Genomic DNA, 12,005 nt, shown 5'->3' with positions numbered 1-12,005 from the left:
TTGGCTGTGTGGATGGAAAAGTTAGAACTAACATTGTGTCTGAAAAAATATAAGAAATTGTCTTAAGTGAGTAATTGACAAATGCTAGTTTAGCAGATTCCATATCGTAAAAGTTATCAATAGAAATCAAACAAAATAAAACATGGAAAAGAAAATAAGATGATACCTTTTTTATTGGACATAACTTAATACATTTCTTGATTAGCTTTCGAAGGTTGCCACTCTTAAAGGTGGGTAGGGGGTATACATGGGGACACCTTGCACCTTGTCCCCATGCATACCTCCTACCCACCCCCGCCCTCCCACCCTGCCAGACTGTCAAAGTAATGCTTGGATGTCTCACTTATATATACTATCTGCTGCCACATTTGCTTGTTTCCGATCTGACGAAGAAGGGCAACCTTCGAAAGCTAATCAAGAAATGTATTAAGTTACAGTGGGGGAAATAAGTATTTGATCCCTTGCTGATTTTGTAAGTTTGCCCACTGACAAAGACATGAGCAGCCCATAATTGAAGGGTAGGTTATTGGTAACAGTGAGAGATAGCACATCACAAATTAAATCCGGAAAATCACATTGTGGAAAGTATATGAATTTATTTGCATTCTGCAGAGGGAAATAAGTATTTGATCCCCCACCAACCAGTAAGAGATCTGGCCCCTACAGACCAGGTAGATGCTCCAAATCAACTCGTTACCTGCATGACAGACAGCTGTCGGCAATGGTCACCTGTATGAAAGACACCTGTCCACAGACTCAGTGAATCAGTCAGACTCTAACCTCTACAAAATGGCCAAGAGCAAGGAGCTGTCTAAGGATGTCAGGGACAAGATCATACACCTGCACAAGGCTGGAATGGGCTACAAAACCATCAGTAAGACGCTGGGCGAGAAGGAGACAACTGTTGGTGCCATAGTAAGAAAATGGAAGAAGTACAAAATGACTGTCAATCGACAAAGATCTGGGGCTCCACGCAAAATCTCACCTCGTGGGGTATCCTTGATCATGAGGAAGGTTAGAAATCAGCCTACAACTACAAGGGGGGAACTTGTCAATGATCTCAAGGCAGCTGGGACCACTGTCACCACGAAAACCATTGGTAACACATTACGACATAACGGATTGCAATCCTGCAGTGCCCGCAAGGTCCCCCTGCTCCGGAAGGCACATGTGACGGCCCGTCTGAAGTTTGCCAGTGAACACCTGGATGATGCCGAGAGTGATTGGGAGAAGGTGCTGTGGTCAGATGAGACAAAAATTGAGCTCTTTGGCATGAACTCAACTCGCCATGTTTGGAGGAAGAGAAATGCTGCCTATGACCCAAAGAACACCGTCCCCACTGTCAAGCATGGAGGTGGAAATGTTATGTTTTGGGGGTGTTTCTCTGCTAAGGGCACAGGACTACTTCACCGCATCAATGGGAGAATGGATGGGGCCATGTACCGTACAATTCTGAGTGACAACCTCCTTCCCTCCGCCAGGGCCTTAAAAATGGGTCGTGGCTGGGTCTTCCAGCACGACAATGACCCAAAACATACAGCCAAGGCAACAAAGGAGTGGCTCAGGAAGAAGCACATTAGGGTCATGGAGTGGCCTAGCCAGTCACCAGACCTTAATCCCATTGAAAACTTATGGAGGGAGCTGAAGCTGCGAGTTGCCAAGCGACAGCCCAGAACTCTTAATGATTTAGAGATGATCTGCAAAGAGGAGTGGACCAAAATTCCTCCTGACATGTGTGCAAACCTCATCATCAACTACAGAAGACGTCTGACCGCTGTGCTTGCCAACAAGGGTTTTGCCACCAAGTATTAGGTCTTGTTTGCCAGAGGGATCAAATACTTATTTCCCTCTGCAGAATGCAAATAAATTCATATACTTTCCACAATGTGATTTTCCGGATTTAATTTGTGATGTGCTATCTCTCACTGTTACCAATAACCTACCCTTCAATTATGGGCTGCTCATGTCTTTGTCAGTGGGCAAACTTACAAAATCAGCAAGGGATCAAATACTTATTTCCCCCACTGTATGTCCAATAAAAAAGGCATCATCTTATTTTCTTTTCCATGTTTTATTTTGTTTGATTTCTCTTGATAACCTTTAAGAGTGGATTAACACAGCTACCACACCTCTCTACATATTGTAAAAAGAAGGCCAGTGTGTACAAACAGAAGTCACTGTTTACTATATACTTTTTTTTAAAAATCTATACTGACAAAGAAAGGCCCTTTCATAAGGTTAAAGAAGGTCTGAAACTGACCAGTATTTATGATAAATGTCTTCTTTTGGAAAAGTAAATCATACTCTCTGTTTACCTTGAATTGATTTGCACTTTTCTGACTACTGACAGGCATGACCCATGACCTACAAAGCTAAAGGCTTAAATCTTAGAACTGCCTGAAAGCTGCATTTTTTTCTGTGTTATTGCTGAGAGCTGTACATACAAGGTCACACTGTACCAGCAAGGAGCGCTCATCCCCTCCCCTGGCAGAACTGGTGCCGTCTCAGATAGGGAATATATTTACAGTTTGAGAGAGAAGATGTGTTGAGTAAGAGCAGTGATAAGACCTGGGTGCTAAGCAACTTCCTGTATGAGATGACGACAAAGTCTTCAGTAAAAGAACTTTGGACTTATTTTAAGATGCTGTGTTTTGTAAACATTCAGATATCGTGTTCTGTGTTCCAGAACATTCAGATATTGTGTTTCATTCCATGTAAACAATGAAGTGAGACAGAAAGTAGCTGAGATTGCAAGTTGTAGACTGGATGGGAGGCGGATTGATGCTGAATCCACTGTATATAAGGCACGGTTGTGTTGTATCTAGTTAGAGGGGTGAGATTGCCAACGGAGTGACTCTATCACAGTGGTCTCTCTCTCTCTCGTAACAAATTGCTATTTGTTACTCTAATTACTCTGTTTAATTATCTAATTCCCTACCTAATTCCCAAACTACTTTACCTAACTCCTTACCTAATTCAATAATTACTTTGCCTGATTACTTTTTCTGATTACCTTGCCTAATTACTTTGTCTAATTGTTCTATTGCCTAATTAGTTTATTGTCTAATTGCCTTATCGTCTAATTGCTTTGTTATCATCTATGTTGGAATAAAGACTATCCCTTTGGAAGGAAAATAGCCTCTGTCTTTGCAGTCACCCCATATCTCGGAGGTGGCTGGTCCATTGTGTCTGGGGTGGGTGTAAGGAGGTAGAAACCCTATTTGCCCCATATGTCCAAATTGTATATTTCTTATGGTAAGTAGATATATCAAAGAAATAATTCCCACATAATAACAGCCCTCACTAGGTTGTCAGAGGGGGCCACGTAAGAACAGACTCCACTAAAAACAACCTTAAGAGAACAGCTTATAAATGTTAGCTTATTATTAAATGTAGTTGAGAAATACTATGTAATAGGCTTTTTGCATTGTACAATGTCCTTATCCTTTAGACTTCTACATATTTGCTTGGATTAAGTTCAGCATTTAAAAAAAGATGTCTTGCAGATGCTGTGAAATTCTGTGTAGATGGATCAATTACCTCATATGTGGTTGAGGATATAAATGTGAGCATCTGGATTGCCGAACTTTAGGGGAGACTTGGACGGAGAGAGATTTCTCTCCCAGTCTTTCATATATACATAAGTACATAAGTAATGCCATACTGGGAAAAGACCAAGGGTCCATCGAGCCCAGCATCTTGTCCACGACAGCGGCCAATCCAGGCCAAGGGCACCTGGCAAGCTTCCCAAACGTACAACATTCTATACATGTTATTCCTGGGATTTTGGATTTTTACAAGTCCGTTTAGTAGCGGTTTATGGACTTGTCCTTTAGGAAACCGTCCAAACCCTTTTTAAACTCTGCTAAGCTAACCGCCTTCACCACATTTTCCGGCAGTGAATTCTAGAGTTTAATTACACGTTGGGTGAAGAAACATTTTCTACGATTTGTTTTAAATTTACTACACTGTAGTTTAATCGCATGCCCCCTAGTCCTAGTATTTTTGGAAAGCGTGAACAGACGCTTCACATCCACCTGTTCCACTCCACTCATTATTTTATATACCTCTATCATGTCTCCCCTCAGCCGTCTCTTCTCCAAGCTGAATAGCCCTAGCCTCCTTAGTCTTTTTTCATAGGGAAGTCGTCCCATCCCTGCTATCATTTTAGTTGCCCTTCGCTGCACCTTTTCCAATTCTACTATATCTTTCTTGAGATGCGGCGACCAGAATTGAACACAATACTCAAGGTGCGGTCGCACCATGGAGCGATACAACGGCATTATAACATCCTCACACCTGTTTTCCATACCTTTCCTAATAATACCCAACATTCTATTTGCTTTCCTAGCCGCAGCAGCACACTGAGCAGAAGGTTTCAGCGTGTTATCGACGACGACACCCAGATCCCTTTCTTGGTCCGTAACTCCTAACGTGGAACCTTGCATGACGTAGCTATAATTCGGGTTCTTTTTTCCCACATGCATCACCTTGCACTTGCTCACATTAAACGTCATCTGCCATTTAGCCGTCCAGTCTCCCAGTCTCGTAAGGTCCTCTTGTAATTTTTCACAATCCTGTCGCGAGTTAACGACTTTGAATAACTTTGTGTCATCAGCAAATTTTATTACCTCGCTAGTTACTCCCATCTCTAAATCATTTATAAATATATTAAAAAGCAGCGGTCCTAGCACAGACCCCTGAGGAACCCCACTAACTACCCTTCTCCATTGTGAATACTGCCCATTTAACCCCACTCTCTGTTTCCTATCCTTCAACCAGTTTTTAATCCACAATAGGACATTTCCTCCTATCCCATGACCCTTCAATTTCCTCTGTAGCCTTTCATGAGGTACCTTGTCAAACGCCTTTTGAAAATCCAGATACACAATATCAACCGGCTCCGCTTTGTCCACATGTTTGTTTACTCCTTCAAAGAATTGAAGTAAATTGGTCAGGCAAGATTTCCCCACACAAAAGCCGTGCTGACTCGGTCTCAGTAATCCATGTCCTCGGATGTGCTCTGTAATTTTGTTTTTAATAATAGCCTCTACCATTTTCCCCGGCACCGACGTCAGACTCACCGGTCTATAATTTCCAGGATCTCCCCTGGAGCCTTTTTTAAAAATGGGCGTTACATTGGCCACCCTCCAATCTTCCGGTACCACGCTCGATTTTAAGGATAAGTTGCATATCACTAGCAGTAGCTCCGCAAGCTCATTTTTCAGTTCTATCAGTACTCTAGGATGAATACCATCCAGTCCAGGAGATTTGCTACTCTTCAGTTTGCCGAACTGCCCCATTACGTCCTCCAGGTTTACCGTGAAGTCAGTAAGTTTCTCCGACTCGTCCGCTTGAAATACCATTTCTGACACCGGTATCCCACCCAAATCTTCCTCGGTGAAGACCGAAGCAAAGAATTCATTCAGTCTCTCCGCTACGTCTTTGTCTTCCTTGATCGCTCCTTTTACCCCTCGGTCATCCAGCGGCCCAACCGATTCTTTTGCCGGCTTCCTGCTTTTAATATACCGAAAAAATTTTTTACTATGTTTTTTTGCCTCTAATGCTATCTTTTTTTCGTAATCCCTCTTGGCCTTCTTTATCTGGCCTTTCCTCCTTGTTAAAAAGATATCTTATGCAGCAGTCTTACTAATAATTTACTACTACTACTACTTATCATTTCTATAGCACTACTAGACGTGCACAGCGCTGTACACTTGAACTGAAGAGACAGTTCCTGCTCAACAGAGCTTACAATCTAATTAGGACAGACAAACAGGACAAATAAGAGATAAGAGAATTACTAAGGTAGGGGTCATAAAATAAGGGTACTGAACAAGTGAGTAAGGGTTAGGAGATAAAAGCAACATCAAAAAGGTGGGCTTTTAGCCTAGATGTGAAGACGGCCAGAGATTGCGCTTGACGTACTTGCTGAGGAAGTCTATTCCAAGCATATGATGCAGCAAGATAAAAGGAGCGGAGTCTGGAGTTAGCGGTGGAGGAGAAGGGTGCAGATAAGAGAGATTTACCCAGTGAACGGAGTTTATGGGGAGGAATGTAGGGAGAGATGAGAGTGGAGAGGTACTGAGGAGCTGCAGAGTGAATGCATTTATAAGTCAATAAGAGGAGTTTGAACTGTATATGGAAAGGATTGGAAGCAGTGAAGTGACTTGAGGAGAGGGCTAATATGAGCATAGCGACAATGGCAGAACATAAGTCGTGCAGCAGAATTTTGAACAGACTGAAGAGGAGAGAGATGGCTAAGTGGGAGACCTTTGAGAAGCAAGTTGCAATAGCCTAAGGGAGAGGTGATAAGAGTGTGGATAAGGGTTCTGGTAGTATGCTCAGAAAGGAAAGGGCGAATTTTGGTGATATTATAGAGAAAGAAACGAAAGGATTTAGCAGTCTGCTAAATATGTGCAGAGAAGGAGAGAGAGGGGTCGAAAATGACCCCAAGTTTACGAGCTGATGAGACAGGAAGGATGAGAGTGTTATACACAGAATTAGAGAATGGGGGAAGAGGAGAGGTCGGTTTAGGGGGAAAGATAAGAAGCTCAGTCTTGGTCATGTTTAGTTTCAGATGGCGCTGAGACATCCAGGCAGCAATGCTAGACAGGCAGGCTGATACTTTGGCCTGGATTCCTGCTGAGATTTCTTGTGTGGAGAGGTAGATCTGGGAGTCATCAGCGTAAAGATGATACTGAAAATCATGAGATAAGATCAGAGTACCAAGGGATGAAGTATAGATGGAGAAAAGAAGAGGTCCCAGGACAGATCCCTGAGGTACACCAACTGACAGTGGGATAGAAGTGGAGGAGGATCCACCACAGTATACACTAAAAGTACGATGGGAGAGATAAGAAGAAAACCAGAAAAGAACAGAGCCCTGAAATCCAAGTGAGGACAACGTATCAAGGAGTAGGCTGTGATCAACAGTGTCAAAAGCAGCAGATAGATCGAGAAGGATGAGGATAGATCAGAGACCTTTGGATCTGGCCAGGAAAAGGTCATTGGAGACTTTAGCAAGTGCTGTTTCAGCTGAATGAAGGGGGTGAAAGCCAGATTGAAGTGGATCAAGAATAGCTTGGGATGAAAGAAAGTCAAGGCAACGGCGGTGAACAGCATGTTCAAGTATCTTGGATAGAAAAGGGAGGAGGGAGAGGGGGCGATAGTTGGAAGGACAGGTAGGGTCCAATGAAGGTTTTTTAAGAAGTGGAGTGACTACGGCATGTTTGAAGGCATCAGGAACAGTCACAGTGGAAAGTGAAAGATAGAGGATATGACAGATAAAAGGGATGAAGTAGGAGAGATAGTGTTAAGTAGATGGGTGGGAATAGGATCGGAGGAACAGGTATTTAGTTTAGAGGAGAAAAGAAGATGTGTAGTTTCCTCTTCAGTGATTTCAGAAAAGGAAGAAAAGGAGGCAGGGGTTGGAGGGTTGAGAGAATGGACTAAGGGAAGGAGAGATGGAGGTGACCTGGTTGATAATTCAAGTTTAATCTTGTGAACCTTATCATGGAGTCTGAGGAGAAAGTGAAGGGGGAGTTGGAGGTGAAGGAACTTTGAGGAGAGAGAGTTCAGTGTGGCAAAGAGACATCGAGGGTTTGAGCCAAGAGAATTTGTCAAGTGGATGTAATAGTCCTGTTTGGCAAGTAAAAGAGCAGACTGGAAGGAGGTCAGCAAGAATTTGAAATGTATGAAGTCAGCATGGGATTTCAGCCAAAGGCATTCGGAAGAGCGGGCACAGGAACGTAGGTAGCGGATTCTAGAGGTCAGCCAAGGCTGGGGTTTGGTACATTTTACAAAACGGGGAAGCGAAAGTATCCAGAGCAGAGGAGAGAATAGTATTATAGGAAGAGACAGCCTCATTGACAGTCTTGGATAACATAGTAGTAAAGAAGAGATTTGAAACACTGGAGGACAGAGCAGAAGGGTGTTTAAGTGTGAAAGTTATCAGATGATGGTCAGAGAGGGGAACAGCTGAGGCACAGAAACTGGAGAGTGAGCAGTTTGAGAAGAGGATACGATCAAGACAGTGGCCATTCTGGTGAGTGGGAGTAGTGGAGCACAGCTGAAGATTGAAGGAGGATGTTAAAGCGAGAAACTGAGAAGCATAAGAGTCAGAGGGATCATTAGCATGAATGTTAAAATCCCCAAGAATGAGGGAAGGAGATGAAGGTTCAAGAAAGAAGGAAAGCCAGGCATCAAAGTCAGTGAGAAAGGAAGAAAGGGACTTATCTGCTACTCGAAGAGGCAGAGGAATGAATAGACGGATGGAGTAGACTTCAAAGGAAGAAAAGCAGTGAGCCTGAGGTGGAAGAAGGGGTTGAAATCTACAAGAGGGTGAAAGAAGTAGCCTGACACCACCTCCGCGGCCAACCGGGCAAAAAGTATGGGAGAAAAGATTACCTCCATGGCACAGGGCTGTGACTGAAGCAGTCTTCACGGCACAGCCAAGTTTCAGTTAGGGCAAGCAGATGGAGCGAATGAGAGATAAAGAGGTCATGGATATAGGGAAGTTTGTTACAGACAGAGCAGGCATTCCACAGAGCACAGAAGAAAGGCAGGGAAGAAGGGGGAAGGAGAGGAACAGAAATTACATTGGAGACATCACAGTGTGACCTGCGCAAATAGGATGAGAGCTGATATGGAGGACCAGGATTGGGATTGATGTCCCCAGCAGAGAGCAGGAGAAGGAGCAAGAGAGTACGGAGAAGAGTAGGAGAGGTATGACAACAGCAACGAAGGTGAGATGTACTCAGATAGAAAGGAGATGGATGAATGGAAGGAAGGAAATTTTGAAGGTTGAGAGCTGAGAAGGAAGAGGACAAAAGATATGGTGAAATGATGAAAGCAGAGGGTGGGCAATGTGTTCCTGTAGTGTACAGAGGTTTCAGATGGAGAAGCAGATTAGGAAGGGACAGTACCAAGAAGAGAAAGTGTACTGGAGACATAAGTAACTGGGAGAAAATATAAATGTAAAGAGAAAATGCCCCGCGCGCCGATTGGAGTGGACCTGAGGGTCACCCTGGAGAAGGCTGTGAGGATATGCCGATGAGCTGCAAGTCCTACACAGCATCTGAAAGACAGCCGGTGGGAGAGCTGGGCACCTCTCAGCCAAGGAAAGGCTTACCAGGGGTTATGCCGAAGCCAGCATTCTTCTCCCTGAGGGTCACCTGACCTAATTTGTAGTACAGTATATTTTATTTCTCAGAATTACCTACTATCCACAAATTGGTGCCCCTGAGGAAGGCTCTCTCTATTGTCTGAAGACAGGGCCGTGCCTAAGGTCTCCGGCGCCCCCCTGCAGTTGGTGCCTCCGGCGCCCCCCCCCCCCCCCCCCCGTTGGCACCGTGCCGCTCCCCCCCCCCAAAAAAAACGATCGCTACACTGCCCGCCCTCTTCTCCCCAGATCCTTTTCCTTTTTTGTTTAAATTTACCTCTGTCCGGCGGCAGCGTAGCGTCAGTGAGAAGGAGGCGGCTCTCCCCCGCCCCAACGTGTCTACTAGTCTTCTTCCCTTCGCTAAGTGTCCCGCCTTTTTCTGGCATCATTTCTGACGTCAGAAGAAGGCGGAACACAGCGAAGGGAAGACTAGTAGACACGTCGGGGCGGGGGAGCGCTGCCTCCTTCTCACTGACGCTACGCCGCCGGACAGAGGTAAATTTAAACAAAAAAAAAAAAAAGGAAAAGGATCTGGGGAGAAAATGGCGAGATAAGCATGGTGCGGCAGGGCGCCCCCCAGAGGATGGCGCCCTCCTGCCATGCTTACCTCGCTTACCGTGTTGGCACGGCCCTGTCTGAAAACCAACTTCACTGAAGGCGAGATTGTGTTTTTATCTTGATTCTGGTACAAAAGTAATGGGCTTTCAGTGCAGTTGCTTTTTGACTTGTAGACATACTTCACCGAACTAAAGTTAATTACCATAGGAAATGGTCAGTTGACTTGCTTTTAGAGTTGCATAATGTAAGGCATGCCAAAGGCTGTTTGTGTTGCTAAATTCTGGGGTTTTTTCCCTGTGTTTGACTGCATTCAGCTGTATAGCCCTGAAATCACAATGTTATCTCTAATGGTGAGCTGACATTCACATACTGTTAATATTTTTATAGTACATAAGTATTGCCATAATGGGAAAGACCAAAGGTCAATCAAGCCCAGCATCCTGTTTCCAACAGTGGCCAATCCAGATCACAAATACCTGGCAAGATCCCAAAAAGTACAAAACATTTTATACTGCTTATCTCAGAAATAGTGGATTTTCCCCAAGTCCGTTTAATAATAGTCTATGGACTTTTCCTTTAGAAAGCCGTCCAACCCTTTTTAAAACTCCGCTAAGCTAACTGCCTTTACCACATTCTCTGGCAACGAATTCCAGAGTTTAGTTACACGTTGAGTGAAGAAAAGTTTTCTCCGATCCGTTTTAAATTTACTACATTGTAGCTTCATCGCATGCCCCCTAGTCCTAGTATTTTTGGAAAGCGTGAACAGACGCTTTACATCTACCCGTTCAACTCCATTCATTATTTTATAGACCTCTATCATATCTCCCCTCAGCCGCCTTTTCTCCAAGCTGAAGAGCCCTAGCCGCTTTAGCCATTCCTCATAGGGAAGTTGTCCCATCCCCTTTATCATTTTCGTTGCCCTTCTCTGTACCTTTTCTAATTCCACTATATCTTTTTTGAGATACGGCGACCAGAATTGAACACAATATTCAAGGTGCGGTCGCACCACGGAGCGATACAAAGGCATTATAACATCCTCATTTTTGTTTTCCATTCCTTTCCTAATAATACCTTACATTCTATTTGCTTTCTTAGCCGCAGCAGCACACTGAGCAGGTTTCAACGTATCATCAACGACGACACCTAGATCCCTTTCTTGGTCCGTGACTCCTAACGTGGAACCTTGCATGACATAGCTATAATTCGGGTTTGTCTTTCTCACATGCATCACTTTGCACTTGCTCACATTAAACATCATGTGCCATTTAGACACCCAGTCTCCCAGTCTCGTAAGGTCCTCTTGTAATTTTTTACAATCCTCCCGTGATTTAACGACTTTGAATAACTTTGTGTCATCAGCAAATTTAATTACCTCACTAGTTATTCCCATCTCTAGGTCATTTATAAATATGTTAAAAAGCAGCGGTCCCAACACAGACCCCTGGGGAACCCCACTAACTACCCTTCTCCATTGAGAATACTGACCATTTAACCCTATCTTTTAATCCACAATAGAACACTTCCTCCTATCCCATGACTCTCCAATTTCCTCTGGAGTCTTTCATGAGGTACTTTGTCAAACGCCTTCTGAAAATCCAGATACACAATAACAACCGGCTCACCTTTATCCACATGTTTGTTCACCCCTTCAAACAAATGTAGTAGATTGGTGAGGCAAGATTTCCGTTCACTAAATCCATGTTGACTTTGTCTCATTAATCCATGCTTTTGAATATGCTCTGTAATTTTGTTCTTAATAGTCTCTACCATTTTGCCCGGCACCAACATCAAACTAACCGGTCTATAATTTCCTGGATCTCCTCTGGAATCTTTTTTAAAAATCGGCGTTACATTGGCCACCCTCCAGTCTTCTGGTACCACACTCGATATTAAGAATAAATTACATAATTCTAACAATAGCGCTGCAAGCTCATTTTTCAGTTCTATCAGTACTCTGGGATGAATACCATCCGGTCCAGGAGATTTGCTACTCTTCAGTAATTTGGGGAACAGCAATAAAAGTAATAAAATGCTTGAGGTATTGGAATGTTATACTGTTTACCAAGTTTGCTAAGAATACTATAAACCAGGTCACAGTTCTTTGTTCTCCCCTAGCAATGGTTTGTGATCTCTTTGTATTGATCAGCACTGCCATCTTGTGGGTGAAGTGAATATTGCATTAGAGAGTCTATATAACATATAGGTCTACTTTATTTCTTGACTTAACAAAACAAAACATTTTTTTTTAATTGATTGGGCATATAGATATAGAGTGGATGCTCAA

This window comes from Microcaecilia unicolor, unplaced genomic scaffold (genome assembly GCF_901765095.1).
Source record: "Microcaecilia unicolor unplaced genomic scaffold, aMicUni1.1, whole genome shotgun sequence".
Classification (NCBI taxonomy): domain Eukaryota; kingdom Metazoa; phylum Chordata; class Amphibia; order Gymnophiona; family Siphonopidae; genus Microcaecilia; species Microcaecilia unicolor.
This window is presented reverse-complemented; position numbering follows the sequence as displayed.